Raw genomic sequence first — 12230 nt, 5'->3', positions numbered from 1 at the left:
TCTACACATAACCTCTTACTAAATGTTACTCACAGATCAAATGCATATTGAGTCACATCCCATCATGACTATAGACTCTGTGACAATTAAATAGTAAAGGTTATGACAACATTTAATTTGTTTATTTGTTGTATACTCAATTCTTTTTTCTGGTGCTGGGAAGCTATATAGCTTTATTATTATATAAAACTATGCGTAACATCTGTAATTTTATGCATGGCACAGAGAAACCAGTACTAACTGAGCCATTTACCTGTTTGATGCATACTACTATCAATTACTATTGCAACTCACCCTTCTGCAAACACCTCAGAACTCTGTGCAGAACTAATTGAGTGTGAAAGCAAAAGCAGAACCATCTAGAGATCTTTATAAGGGTAGAGTAGCTTTTAATCTAGATTTTTCAGGTTTAAAACATCATCTAAAATGCCAGTGTTAACTTACAGAACAAGGACAGATGTTAAAGAATGCTAAATAACATTATAAAGACTTTCCAGTCAGACCTCGTCTGCCAATTAAGCTTATGAAATGGGCAATATATGAGAAATTGCTTGGTTATAGTTCCAAAATATATACTGCAGCAAAAGCATTAAAAACTAAATATGTCTGAGAATAATAGCATGTCCTGTCATTCTGGATAAGAGATGCTCAACCTGTAACATTCTGAAAATTTCTATACTTTCCACATATCAGATGAAAAAGAATGTCAGCACTGTAGTGGATAACATTGGAAGCATATATATCATATGTTGACCAGAAGCAATATTGCAGTCATCCTTTTAAAGACAGATGGTACAAATATTACTTCTGGAGTTCTAATTTTCAACTACATAAAGAATATATCTAAGATGTTTTGCTAATTCTTGCTGTTTATCTTGGCATGATACAGGTTAAGATATTAGGAAAAGGGGGACACAAGGCAACAGGTAGCAAAAATATAAAATCATGAAAGCCGTACACATCTGGAAAACTTCACTAATATCTGTTGCCCTCCTCAGTGCCCGGGCTAACAATATTGATATGTCTGGTCATAACATATAGGCATATATAAAGTAACTGGTGTAAATTTCAAAAACTCTGAAACTATAGTATTCAATGTGCTTTACAATAGCCATCTAACCTTCCTAAGCATTAGCATTCTACAGATCATTTGACTGGAGTAAAGTTTCAGTTCATTTACAATAACCAATGAAGAAATAGACACAATTCAAATGCTCTGAGGTCTACTCTCACTGGCATATGGGGAAGACTGCCTAGAATCCCTTCATCATTTCAAACTGCTCAGCTGTACCCACATATATTTTCAAATACTTAGAGGAGTGTTTTCTGTCTGCAGAGAAGACCTTCATCAAAGTACACCAGCCTACTAATCTGACAATAAGTCTCCCCAATATTTCCAAGCCAGCAGCACATATGTTTCCACCTTTTCAGTCTCTCTCATCATATCCTGTTATTAATTTCTCTGTACAAATGCAAGGAACATGTTCATTTTGCAAACATGTTGTATCCTGCTATGACCTCTCATGTGCTCTTCACCTCTTATTTAAATGGTACACTGAACTAGTAAACGTCATTTAAACCTGAATTCATGTCAGGGATGCTATATAGCATTTAAAGGCACCAGATCCTGTCTGATCTTGATGGCAAGCAGTGGGGACTGCCAAAGAATACTAGGCACTTGTGTCTAGGCTGTTAGAGGATTTCTGGGAGTTGAAGGCCAAACATCTGGGGACCCACGGGTTGAGAACCACTAGACCATTGCTTTTCAGTATGATGTGGAAAACAATGTTTTCCAGTGTGACAAGAACTTGCTCTAGATGTGTGTCCATTGGGAACAAATGCTTCATTCTGACAGCCCCTTGCTAAAGGAGAGCACCAGTCTAGGGACCATCACCACTTCTGCACACTATATTTAGGAGGAAGGCAACAGAAAACCACCTCTGTGTACTCTGTGACTAGGAAAACCCTAGGAAATTTGTGGGACTGCCATAACCAACAATTTGAAGGCTTTTACACACACCCTTCTACAATTAATGATGATTCCAATTGGGGGGGGGGGGGCTCCAAACTCTGCATAAAGCGTCCTCAGAAGCACTTTATTTTCTGGTTAGTGCAATTAAATCCTACCTTATCCCCTGACCCCCTTCCTGATATTTTACACTGCCCTATCTCCCAGTGTTTCAAAATTTTAATCTTTGGATTTGGCCCTGCCCACTGTGATCATTTTTAGTGTTTTAATGTTTTGATTGTATATTGTTGTGTTGCTTATTTACATTGGTTTTGTATTTTATGTTATTTTATTTTCTGATTTTCTGTTGTATTTTTGTGTTATATTGTGTTTACTGTATTGATGGGTATGGCCTCATGTAAGCCGCCCTGAGTCCCCAAGTAGGGCAGAGATATATAGTAATTAAAACTAAGACTTTATCTTCTGCCATGTAATGTGTCGAATCAATTCCTACACCACAATTCCTCAAGTCTGATTGAACTGTTGATCCCACACACCTATTACCATCATTTCTGAAGAGAAGTTGGCATCAATATCTCCAGAGCCTGATTCAAGATGATTCTGTTTTACTCTCCTAAGCACCAGGAGTGAGGACCAGTCTTATTTGCCTCTGCTAATCTGACTGCAACTTGAATTTATCCCAATTTTCCATTTATCCTAACTTTCCAGTAAGACAGTACATAGTACTTTCCCCCTCTTCTCAACTATTTGTTACAACACTGATTTCCGTAGTCTGGATATTCTATTTCGTTATTGTAGGCAAGTACACTGGGACCCATGGCTTAATTTTAGGTGAGAAATGGCATCCTTCCATTGCTATTTTTTCTCTGTTGTATTTTAATAGGAAAGACTACAGAACTGGATATACAGTTGCACTTTTTTCTCTTCTCCTCTTGGCATGGTGATATCAGTTGAAGCAGGACACATGCAGGAGAAGAGACACATGAGGTAGCAATCCTTTCTTGGTCAAAATGGACCTCTGTGTGAATGACTGAGAGCTGAACATCAGTTGCATTTATTTCACCCAGCTTTGGTCTTCCTTCATAAAGGCTAGACCCTGGCTGCAGGACATAATGTGGCATGCTACTCGTACCCAGAAGCACTCATCCACACACTGTTCCTGACAGAGCTTGGAAAATTAAAAGCTCTATCTCCAGACCCCTGCCCTTTATTTCAAGTCATGCAGTGGTGATGAGGAAAGGTGGTAGTGGCAGCAAAGTGCTCCAGGACTAAGCAAAAAGGAACATCACAGGTTCATCTATCCAGTATCCATAATTTCACAGGTCTGGGTAGGCAATGAGACAAACAGATAAGAGTACGAGTAATGTGGGATCAATTCATTTGATTGTTTAGTGGCAATGTACTTGAGTATGAGGAAAAACAGTATGCCTTACCATAGCATTTCCCTTAACATTTCATTCTCCCCATAGTTGTGTGAGTAGTTGGAACTGCAGGCTGTATAGCAGCCTCTGTCGTGGACTTTAGATGAAGATTTCTAATCTAGTGGATGAGATATAATTATGATGGAGAAGGAATTGCTAATTTGCTGATTATCAGAAATGTAACGGTGCGTAAAATGCATCTGCAACTTTCGCAATCCCAAAGGAGGGCGGGTCTACAATGTTTGCCATGAATTACGGCAGGCAGCCCAATATATCTATCATCACTAAAAATGCAACACACCTTGCTTCAGGGTCAGATGAGAGATTCCACTAGATCACCACCCTGGGTTTCACAGTGGCCAATGAGAGGCATCAGGAATCCCCATAATCAAGTTCCTCCCCTGAAACAACAAGCATTTGGTGGCATAAGGCCTCTGAACCATGAGGCTCCAGAAAGCCATATATATCACCAGCACTGGAGGAAGAAAACACTTTACCACATAATCTTAAGTGAAGCACACTGGACATCCCCCTACATCACTGTTTGCCTTATAGGAGATCTCATAGGCACCTGCAGGATGGCATGAGACACAAGAATAATGGAGATATGGGGAGGAGGAATAGCTAATTTAGCTTATTAAAAGCCATTCCCTTTTTTTCCTGCATGTTGTGTCTTATTTAGATTGTAAGCCTGGGGGCAAGGAACTACCAAATTAATAATTTGTAAGCCGCTCTGAGATTCTTTATGGCTGAAGAGTGAGGTATAATACCCTAAAATAAATAAACCTTCACCTTATGATTCACCTTTGGAAAGAATATCGTAAAAGAGAATAGACAGGGGCAGGGGAAGGGCTGCTGTGGGGGCGTATGGGAATCATTTGGGGGGTGCAGCAAGAAGGAAAACCCGAAGTTTTATCCCAATCAGACAATTAGAGGTGGGTGAAACCAGACTTAGGAAAGAGATAGAAAAAGAATGGAGAAAGAGCTGAAGAGAAGGAAAGAACTAAAAAAGAATGAGTGGAGAAAGGAGATGTAGAGAGAAAGAGAAAGAAGACAGCCCAGAGTGAAGCTACACTCATTCCTTCCTTCCCCTGATGGGAACCTGAAAGCAATTGAGTGGGGGAAAACAGCAGTTTATTCTGATTTTGTCTTCCCACAACCTGTAGCAAAGGGGGGAGCATCCATTTTTAAACACCTTCCGAAAAACAGAGGTGGGTGAGACCAGGAAAAACTTTTTATAAGGATGGAAAAACAGGGAGGGGGAAAAAAGAGCTCTGAGATGGGGAAAAGAATAAGACAGCCAAGAGAAAAGGTGTGACGGGGAAGCAACAGGAGGCCGCCTAAAGCTGAACACCTTTCTTCCTTCCCTACATGGGAACCTGAAGGCAGCAGATGGCAATTATTGTTTTTCTGGGGGGAGGAAGATGGCAATCGCTTCTCATTTATCCTACCCACTATGTGAAGCAAGGGAGGAAAACGCCCCACTTGCAATCCTTTCAGGCACATGGAGGTGGGCGAGACCAGGGAGGGCTTGGGTCAGGGGCAAGGAGAGAGGGAGAAAGAGCCAAAAGAAAGAACAGGGTGAATGGCATGATAGGGACAGCACCAGGAGAAGGAGGTCTCGAGCCGAATACCTTCCTTCCTTCTCCTGGTAGGACCCTGAAGCCAGCAGAAGGCAGCCCTTGATTTTGGGGGAGGAGGGGATATAAATCTCTTATCGAGGGTGGAGAAATCCCTGGTTTGGGTTATTTGGGGCAGGGGGGTGATGGCAATAGCAATCACTTCTCACTGACCCACCACCACAAGTAACAAGGGATCAAAATCCTTCATGCAAATGTAGAGAGAACCTAGGAAAGGGATGGGAAAATTGTGAAAGAGCGAGGGAAAGGAAAAAAAGGGGGAGTGAAAGGAGAAGGCGTGACAGGGACAGCACCAGAAGGCCTCAAAATGCACTCCATCCTTCTATCCTTACCCTCCTATGAACCTGAAAACTGCAGAAGACAACCCCTGCTTTTGGGGCAACGGGGTTAAGCGATGGAGGACAGGGAGAGAGATTACATAGCAATAACTATTTGGAGGAACTGGCAATCACTGGTTTTTTCTTTTCTTTTTGGGAGGGGGGTGAGTGCCATGTCCTTCACTCCAAAAACCAGTAATGGGTGAGGGAAGATGCCAATCCCTTCTCATTTATCCTTCCCACCCTCTGCAAGAACAGAAGAACCCCCCTCCGCAGTTTCCAACCCCTTTGAGCAAATGACAGTGAGTAAGCCCAGAAAAAACTTGGGATTGTGGGGAGGAAAGAACCAAAGGCCAAGAAGAGAGAAGGCGTGAGAGCGGCAGCACCAGGAAAAAGGAAAAACCTGGACACACCTCCTTTCTTTCCTCTTTTCAAGATCTGATGGAAGCAAATAGCAATACCTGCTTGTTTAGAGGGAGCGGGGTGGGGGGTGGGATAGAGATGGCCATCATTATTTAGGAGAAAGATGCCAACCCCCATTTAAGGTGGGGGGGGGGGCAATATTGAAAGGGAAGGCAGCAATCATTTCTTGCTTAAGAGCCACTTTCAACAAGGAGTAAAAGAAAATCATTTAAATCCCTTCAGCAGAAAGGAAGTAGATAAGACCAGAGAGGACTTATTTAGGAAGAGGAAGAGCCATAATAAAAAGATAAGACAGCCTTTAAGCAAATGGAGAAGAGACCAGCTGTGGATGAAGATGTGACAAGGAGGAAGAGATGGCATGACGGCGAGGAAGAGGAAGCATGACAGGGAGGAAGAGAAGGCATGATGGGGAGGAAGGGAAGGTGTGATGGGGAGGAAGAGAAGGCATGACAGGCAGGAAGAAGAGGTGTAACAGAGAGGAAGAGAGGCTGTGATGGGAAGAGAAGGCATGATGGAGAGGAAGATGAGGTGTGACAGGGAGGAAGAGATGACATGATGGCACAATGAGAAGAGGTGTGATGGAGAGGAAGAGAAGGCATGACGGGGAGGAAGAGATGCCATGAAGTGGGGGAAGAGGAGGCATGACTGGGAGGAAGAGATGGCGTGATGGGGAGGAAGAGAAGGTGTGAGGGGAAGGAAGCGTGACGGGGAGGAAGAGATGCCATGAAGTGGGGGAAGAGGAGGCATGACGGGGAGGAAGAGAAGGCGTGATGGGGAGGAAGAGAAGGCATGACGGGCAGGAAGATGAGGTGTAATAGGGAGGAAGAGAGGCCGTGATGGGAAGGGAAGGCATAACAGGGAGGAAGGGAAGGTGTGACAGGGAGGAAGAGATACCAAGATGAGTAGGAAGAGAAGGTGTGATGGGGAGGAAGAGGAGGTGTGACAGGGAGGAAGGGGAGGTGCGATAGGGAGAAAGAGATGCCATGCAGAGGAGGAAGAGAAGGTGTGACGGGAAGAGAAGGCATGATGGTAAGAGGTGTGACGGAGAGATGATTGGAAGGGGAGGAAGAGGTGTGACAGGGAGGAAAAGAAGGCATGATGGCAGGAAGAGAAGGCATGACAGGGAAGAAGAGATGCCATGAAGGGAAGAGAATTTGTGGTGGGAAGAGGAGGCGTGACGAGGAGGAAGAGATGCCATGCAGGGGAGGAAGAGAAGGTGTAATGAGAAGAGAAGACATGATGGGAAGAGGTGTGACGGGGAGGAACAGATGCTTGGAAGGGGAGGAAGAGGAGGTGTGACAGGAAGAGGAGATGTGACGAGGAGGAAAAGATGGCATGACGGGCAGGAAAAGAAGGTATGACGGGGAGGAAGATGTGCCATGAAGGGAAGGAAGTGAAGGTGTGGCAGGAAGAGGAGGCGTGACGGGGAGGAAAAGAAGGCATGATGGGCAGGAAGACAAGGTATGACGGGGAGGAAGAGAAGCCATGGCAGGGAGGAAGAGATGCCATGTAGGGGAGGAAGAGAAGGTGTGATGGGAAGAGAAGACATAATGGGAAGAGGTGTGATGGGGAGGAAGAGATGCTTGGAAGGGGAGGAAGAGGAGGTGTGACAAGAAGAGGAGGTATGATGGGAAGGAAGAGAAGGCATGATGGGGAGGAAGAAAAGGCATGACAGGGAGGAAGAGATGCCATGAAGGGGAGGAAGAGAAGGTGTGATGGGAAGAGAAGACATGATGGAAAGAGGAGGAAGAGAAGGTATGACAGGGAGGAAGAGATGCCATGAAGGGAAGGAAGAGGATGTGTGACGGGAAGAGGAGGCGTGACGGGGAAGAAGAGAAGGTGTGACAGGGAGGAAGAGATGCCATGAAGGGGAGGAAGAGAAGGTGTGACAGGGAAGAAGAGAAGGTGTGACTGGAAGAGAAGGCACGAAGAGAAGAGGTGTGATGGAGAGGAAGAGAAGGCATGACGGGGAGGAAGAGATGCCATGAAAGGAAGGAAGAGAAGGTGTGATGGGAAGAGAAGACATGATGGGAAGAGGTGTGACGGGGAGGAAGAGAAGGTATGACAGGGAGGAAGAGATGCCATTAAGGAGAGGAAGAGAAGAGGTGTGACGGGGAGGAAGAGATGCCATGAAGGGGAGGAAGAGAAGGTGTGATGGGAAGAGGAGGTGTGACAGGGAAGAAGAGAAGGTGTGACTGGAAGAGAAGGTGTGATGGGAAGAGGAGGTGTGACAGGGAAGAAGAGAAGGTGTGACTGGAAGAGAAGGCACGATGAGAAGAGGTGTGATGGAGAGGAAGAGAAGGCATGACGGGGAGGAAGAGATGCCATGAAGGGAAGGAAGAGAAGGTGTGATGGGAAGAGAAGACATGATGGGAAGAGGTGTGACGGGGAGGAAGAGAAGGTATGACAGGGAGGAAGAGATGCCATTAAGGAGAGGAAGAGAAGAGGTGTGACGGGGAGGAAGAGATGCCATGTAGGGGAGGAAGAGAATGTGTGATGGGAAGAGGAGGTGTGATGGGGAGGAAAAGATGCTTGGAAGGGGAGGAAGAGAAGGTGTGATGGGAAGAGGAGGCGTGACGGGGAGGAAGAGAAGGTGTGACTGGGAGAGAAGTGACGGGGAGGAAGAGATACCGGGAAGTGGGGGAAGAAGAGGTGTGACGGGCAGAAAAAGATGCTGTGAAGGGGAGGAAGAGAAGGTGTGATGGGAAGAGGAGGCGTGACGGGGAGGAAGAGAAGGCATGAAAGGGAGGAAGAGATGCCATGAAGGGAAGGAAGGGAAGGTGTGAAGGGGAGGAAGAGAAAGACTGCCTTTTATCCATCCATCCTTCTTTCCATCCTTTCATCCCTCCTTCCTTCCATCCTTCCCTCCTTCTTTCCATCCTTCCCTCAATCATTTCTTCCTTCCTTCCTTCCACCCTTCTCTCCTCCTTTCCATCCTTCCTTCCTTCCATCTTTACTTCTCCTGCCAATCCTTCCTGAGAGGAGAGGCAAGCCCTCTTTTTTTGGGTGGGGGGAGGGGATTGTGGGGTGAAGAAGAGCCTGTCCGTGAGGGAGGCAGCCATGGCTTCTCAGGGGGTCAGGGAGCCCTGCCATCCCTCCAGGGAGAGAGGTGGAGATGGAGAAAGTGGGGCGGGGAGGCGTGACAGTGGCACCCTCGCCTCCCTCCCTTCCCCTCGTGGCTCTCCTCACTCGAGGGACGTCTGAGGGGAGCGCCTGACACGGCGAGGGCAGGCCATGGCGGCCACTCCTCCCTCATCCCCGCTTCTCCCCAGAAAAGCCTCCTTCCCTGGACTTCCCCGCCCACCCGGCTGCTCTTCCTGCTGCTTCCTCTTCCTCCAGGAAGCGGGGCTGACTTACCGGGAAGGAAGCCGAGGAGGAGGAAGGAGGAGGAAGGCCCGGCCTGAGGGGAAGAGGAGAGGCGGCGCGGCGGCGGCTGAGGGAGGAAAAGGGGGCGGGGCGCCGCGCGGCGTGAGTCTCCGCTTGGCCCCGCCCCTTTCTTCCTCCTCCGCTCCTGATTGGAGGAGGCCTCTCTCCCCCTCAGAGAGAGAGAGAGAGAGAGAGAGAAGGCGGACCTTCCTCCCGCTGCCCTCTTCGTTTTCCGCGCATGCGTCAGAGCGCGAGAGGGCGCACGCCCTCTCGCGCTCTGACGCATGCGCGGAAAACGAAGAGGGCAGCGGGAGGAAGGTCCGCCTTCTCTCTCTCTCTCTCTCTCTCTCTCTCTCTCTCTATTCCTCCCTCCCAACCCATCTCCGCCCCCGCAGCCAATCAGGCCACGCGACACATACATAGAGCTGTTATTTGCATATTTGTCCCCCGCGCGCTGATTGGGCGCGGAGTCAAGCTAACTCCTAGCCGGTTGGCGCGTCACGTGGCAATTATAGGGAAACTCAGAGGCTTAGGGATTGTATACAAAACTAGCTGTTCTCCCTGCCAGGCGTTGCTGTGGCCCAGTCTGTTGATCTGGGAAATAAAGGGAATGAGAAAGTTTTGGTTTCTAATATATGTAATGTAATGTCTTGATGCTTGTGGGTAAACAGTATTTGTTGTTTGTTTCTTTGTCAGTGTTGATGTGGAGAGTGTCTGGTTTGCCTACTCTGGAACAAACAACATATCATAGTCCTTCTTTTGGGTCCCTTTCAAATCTATGATACTATATCTCTCTCTGTGTGTGAATCATATCTATCTATCTATATCTATAGCTGTTGTTCATTCGTTCAGTCGTCTCCGACTTCGTGACCTCATGGACCAGCCCACGCCAGAGCTCCCTGTCGGCCGTCACCACCCTCAGCTCCTTCAAGGTCAGTCCAGTCACTTCAAGGATGCCATCCATCCATCTTGCCCTTGGTCGGCCCCTCTTCCTTTTGCCTTCCACTTTCCCCAGCATCATTGTCTTCTCTAGGCTTTGCTGTCTCCTCATGATGTGGCCAAAGTACTTAAACTTTGTCTCTAGTCTCCTTCCCTCCAGTGAGCAGCCGGGCTTTATTTCCTGGAGGATGGACTGGTTGGATCTTCTCGCAGTCCAAGGGACTCTCAGGACTTTCCTCCAACACCACAGCTCAAAAGCATCGATCTTCCTTCGCTCAGCCTTCCCTAAGGTCCAGCTCTCACATCCGTAGGTGACTACAGGGAATACCATGGCTTTGACTAGGCGGATCTTTGTTGCCAGTCTGATGTCTCTACTCTTAACTATTTTATCGAGATTGGACATTGCTCTCCTCCCAAGAAGTAAGCGTCTTCTGATTTCCTGGCCACAGTCTGCATCTGCCGTAATCTTTGTGCCTAGAAATACAAAGTCTGTCACGGCCTCCACGGTTTCTCCCTCTATTTCCCAGTTGTCAATCATTCTTGTTGCCATAATCTTGGTTTTTTTGACGTTTAGCTGCAACCCGGCTTTTGCGCTTTCTTCTTTCGCCTTGATTAGAAGGCTCCTCAGCTCCTCCTCGCTTTCGGCCATCAGAGTGGTGTCATCTGCATATCTGAGGTTGTTAATGTTTCACCCCAGCTTTGCATTCATCCAGCCCCACACATCGCATGATGTGTTCTGCATACAAGTTAAAAAGGTTGGGTGAGAGGATGCAGCCTTGCCGGACGCCTTTCCCAATCTTGAACCAGTCTGTTGTTCCGTGGTCAGTTCTGACTGTTGCTACTTGGTCCTTGTACAGATTCCTCAGGAGAGAGACAAGGGGGCTTGGTATGCCCATCCCTCCAAGAACTTGCCACAATTTATTATGATCCACACAGTCAAAGGCTTTAGAATAGTCAATGAAGTAGAAGTAGATGTTTTTCTGAAACTCCCTGCCTTTCTCCATTATCCAGCAGATATTGGCAATCTGGTCTCTCGAGGGATTGTATACAAAATGATATTGGAGGCAACAGTTTAAAAGACTGGGTTGTTGTAAGTTTTTCGGACCGTCTGGCCATGTTCCAGAAGCATTCTCTCCTGACATTTCACCTGCATTTATGGCAGGTATCCTCAGAGGGTGCGAGGTCTTTTGGGAACTAAGAAAATGGGGTTGATATATCTGTGCAAGGCCCAGGGTGGGAGAAAGAATTCTTGTCTGCTTGAGGCAGGTGTGAATGTTACAAATGGCCACCTTGATTCGCATTTAATGGCCTTGCAGCTTCAATGGCTGTCTGGTTGCTGCCTGGAGCAATACCCAAAAAGCAGGGGAATTCTTGACAAGAATCAATCAGAGCCAGCTAGCACCTCCCAGCAAAGGATTCCCTCAGGCAGTAACCATCCAGGCATTGAAGGTGCAAGGCCATTAAATGCTAATCAAGCTGGCCATTTGCAACATTCACACTTGCCTCAAGGAGACAAGAGTTCTTTCTGCTAACCTGGACCTTCCACGGCTATATAAACCCAAATTTCCTAGTTTTCAACATACCTCATCACCTCTGAGGATGCCTACCATAGATGAGGGTGAAAAATATCAGGAGAGAATGCTTCTGGAACATGGCCATACAGCACAGAAAACCCACAACAACCCAGTGATTCAGGCCATGAAAACCTTCGGCAAGACGCCTTCCAAACACGAAAACCTCACCGAGGGCCCTTCCAGACAGGCCTTATATCCCTGGGTATGACCCCAGGTTTTCTGCTTTAAACTGCAATATATGAATCCTCACTGCAGGATAATGTGGGATAAACAGAAAACCTGGGATATAGGGCCAGTCTGGAAGGGCCCAAAGACACTTTATATTCTCCCACTGCTTTAATTCAATAATAATAATAATAATAATAATAATAATAATAATAATAACAACTTTATTTATATCCCACCCCATCTCCCTAAAGTAGTGGGGGGGAGGTTGTGAGGGGGTTTCAGAGGGGTCACCAAAGACCATACGAAAACATATATTTCTGGTGGTCTTAGGAATCCCTTTCGTAGAGAAGGCTGAAGATCTCATCTGTCCTCTTCCTTTTTGGTGTTGGTGAACTACATCTCCCAGAATTCAA

The 12230-nt window shown here is 46.7% G+C and overlaps 1 protein-coding gene across 9 annotated transcripts in view; it reads right to left on the bottom strand.

Annotated features, from left to right (window-relative positions):
• The window catches only part of CHD9 (chromodomain helicase DNA binding protein 9), a 102670-nt gene extending 93428 nt beyond the window's left edge, over nucleotides 1-9242 (bottom strand). For 4 of the 9 annotated variants that reach the window (XM_060787993.2, XM_060787998.2, XM_060787995.2 and 1 more), the window contains exons 1-2: nucleotides 9128-9241; nucleotides 3692-3791 (exon numbers count right to left, since the gene is read on the bottom strand). The gene's annotated coding sequence lies outside the window, so the exon portion shown is untranslated. Of the gene's footprint in view, nucleotides 1-3402; nucleotides 3426-3691; nucleotides 3792-9127 lie in introns of those variants that run through there. The other 5 variants (XM_060787994.2, XM_067471113.1, XM_060787996.2 and 2 more) reach the window with 4 other exon arrangements.
• Between the last annotated feature and the right edge of the window lie 2988 nt (nucleotides 9243-12230).

This window comes from Anolis sagrei, chromosome 8 (genome assembly GCF_037176765.1).
Source record: "Anolis sagrei isolate rAnoSag1 chromosome 8, rAnoSag1.mat, whole genome shotgun sequence".
NCBI classification, from domain to species: domain Eukaryota; kingdom Metazoa; phylum Chordata; class Lepidosauria; order Squamata; family Dactyloidae; genus Anolis; species Anolis sagrei.
Note: the sequence above shows the minus strand (reverse complement) of the source record. Positions and strands in the feature narration are given on the sequence as shown.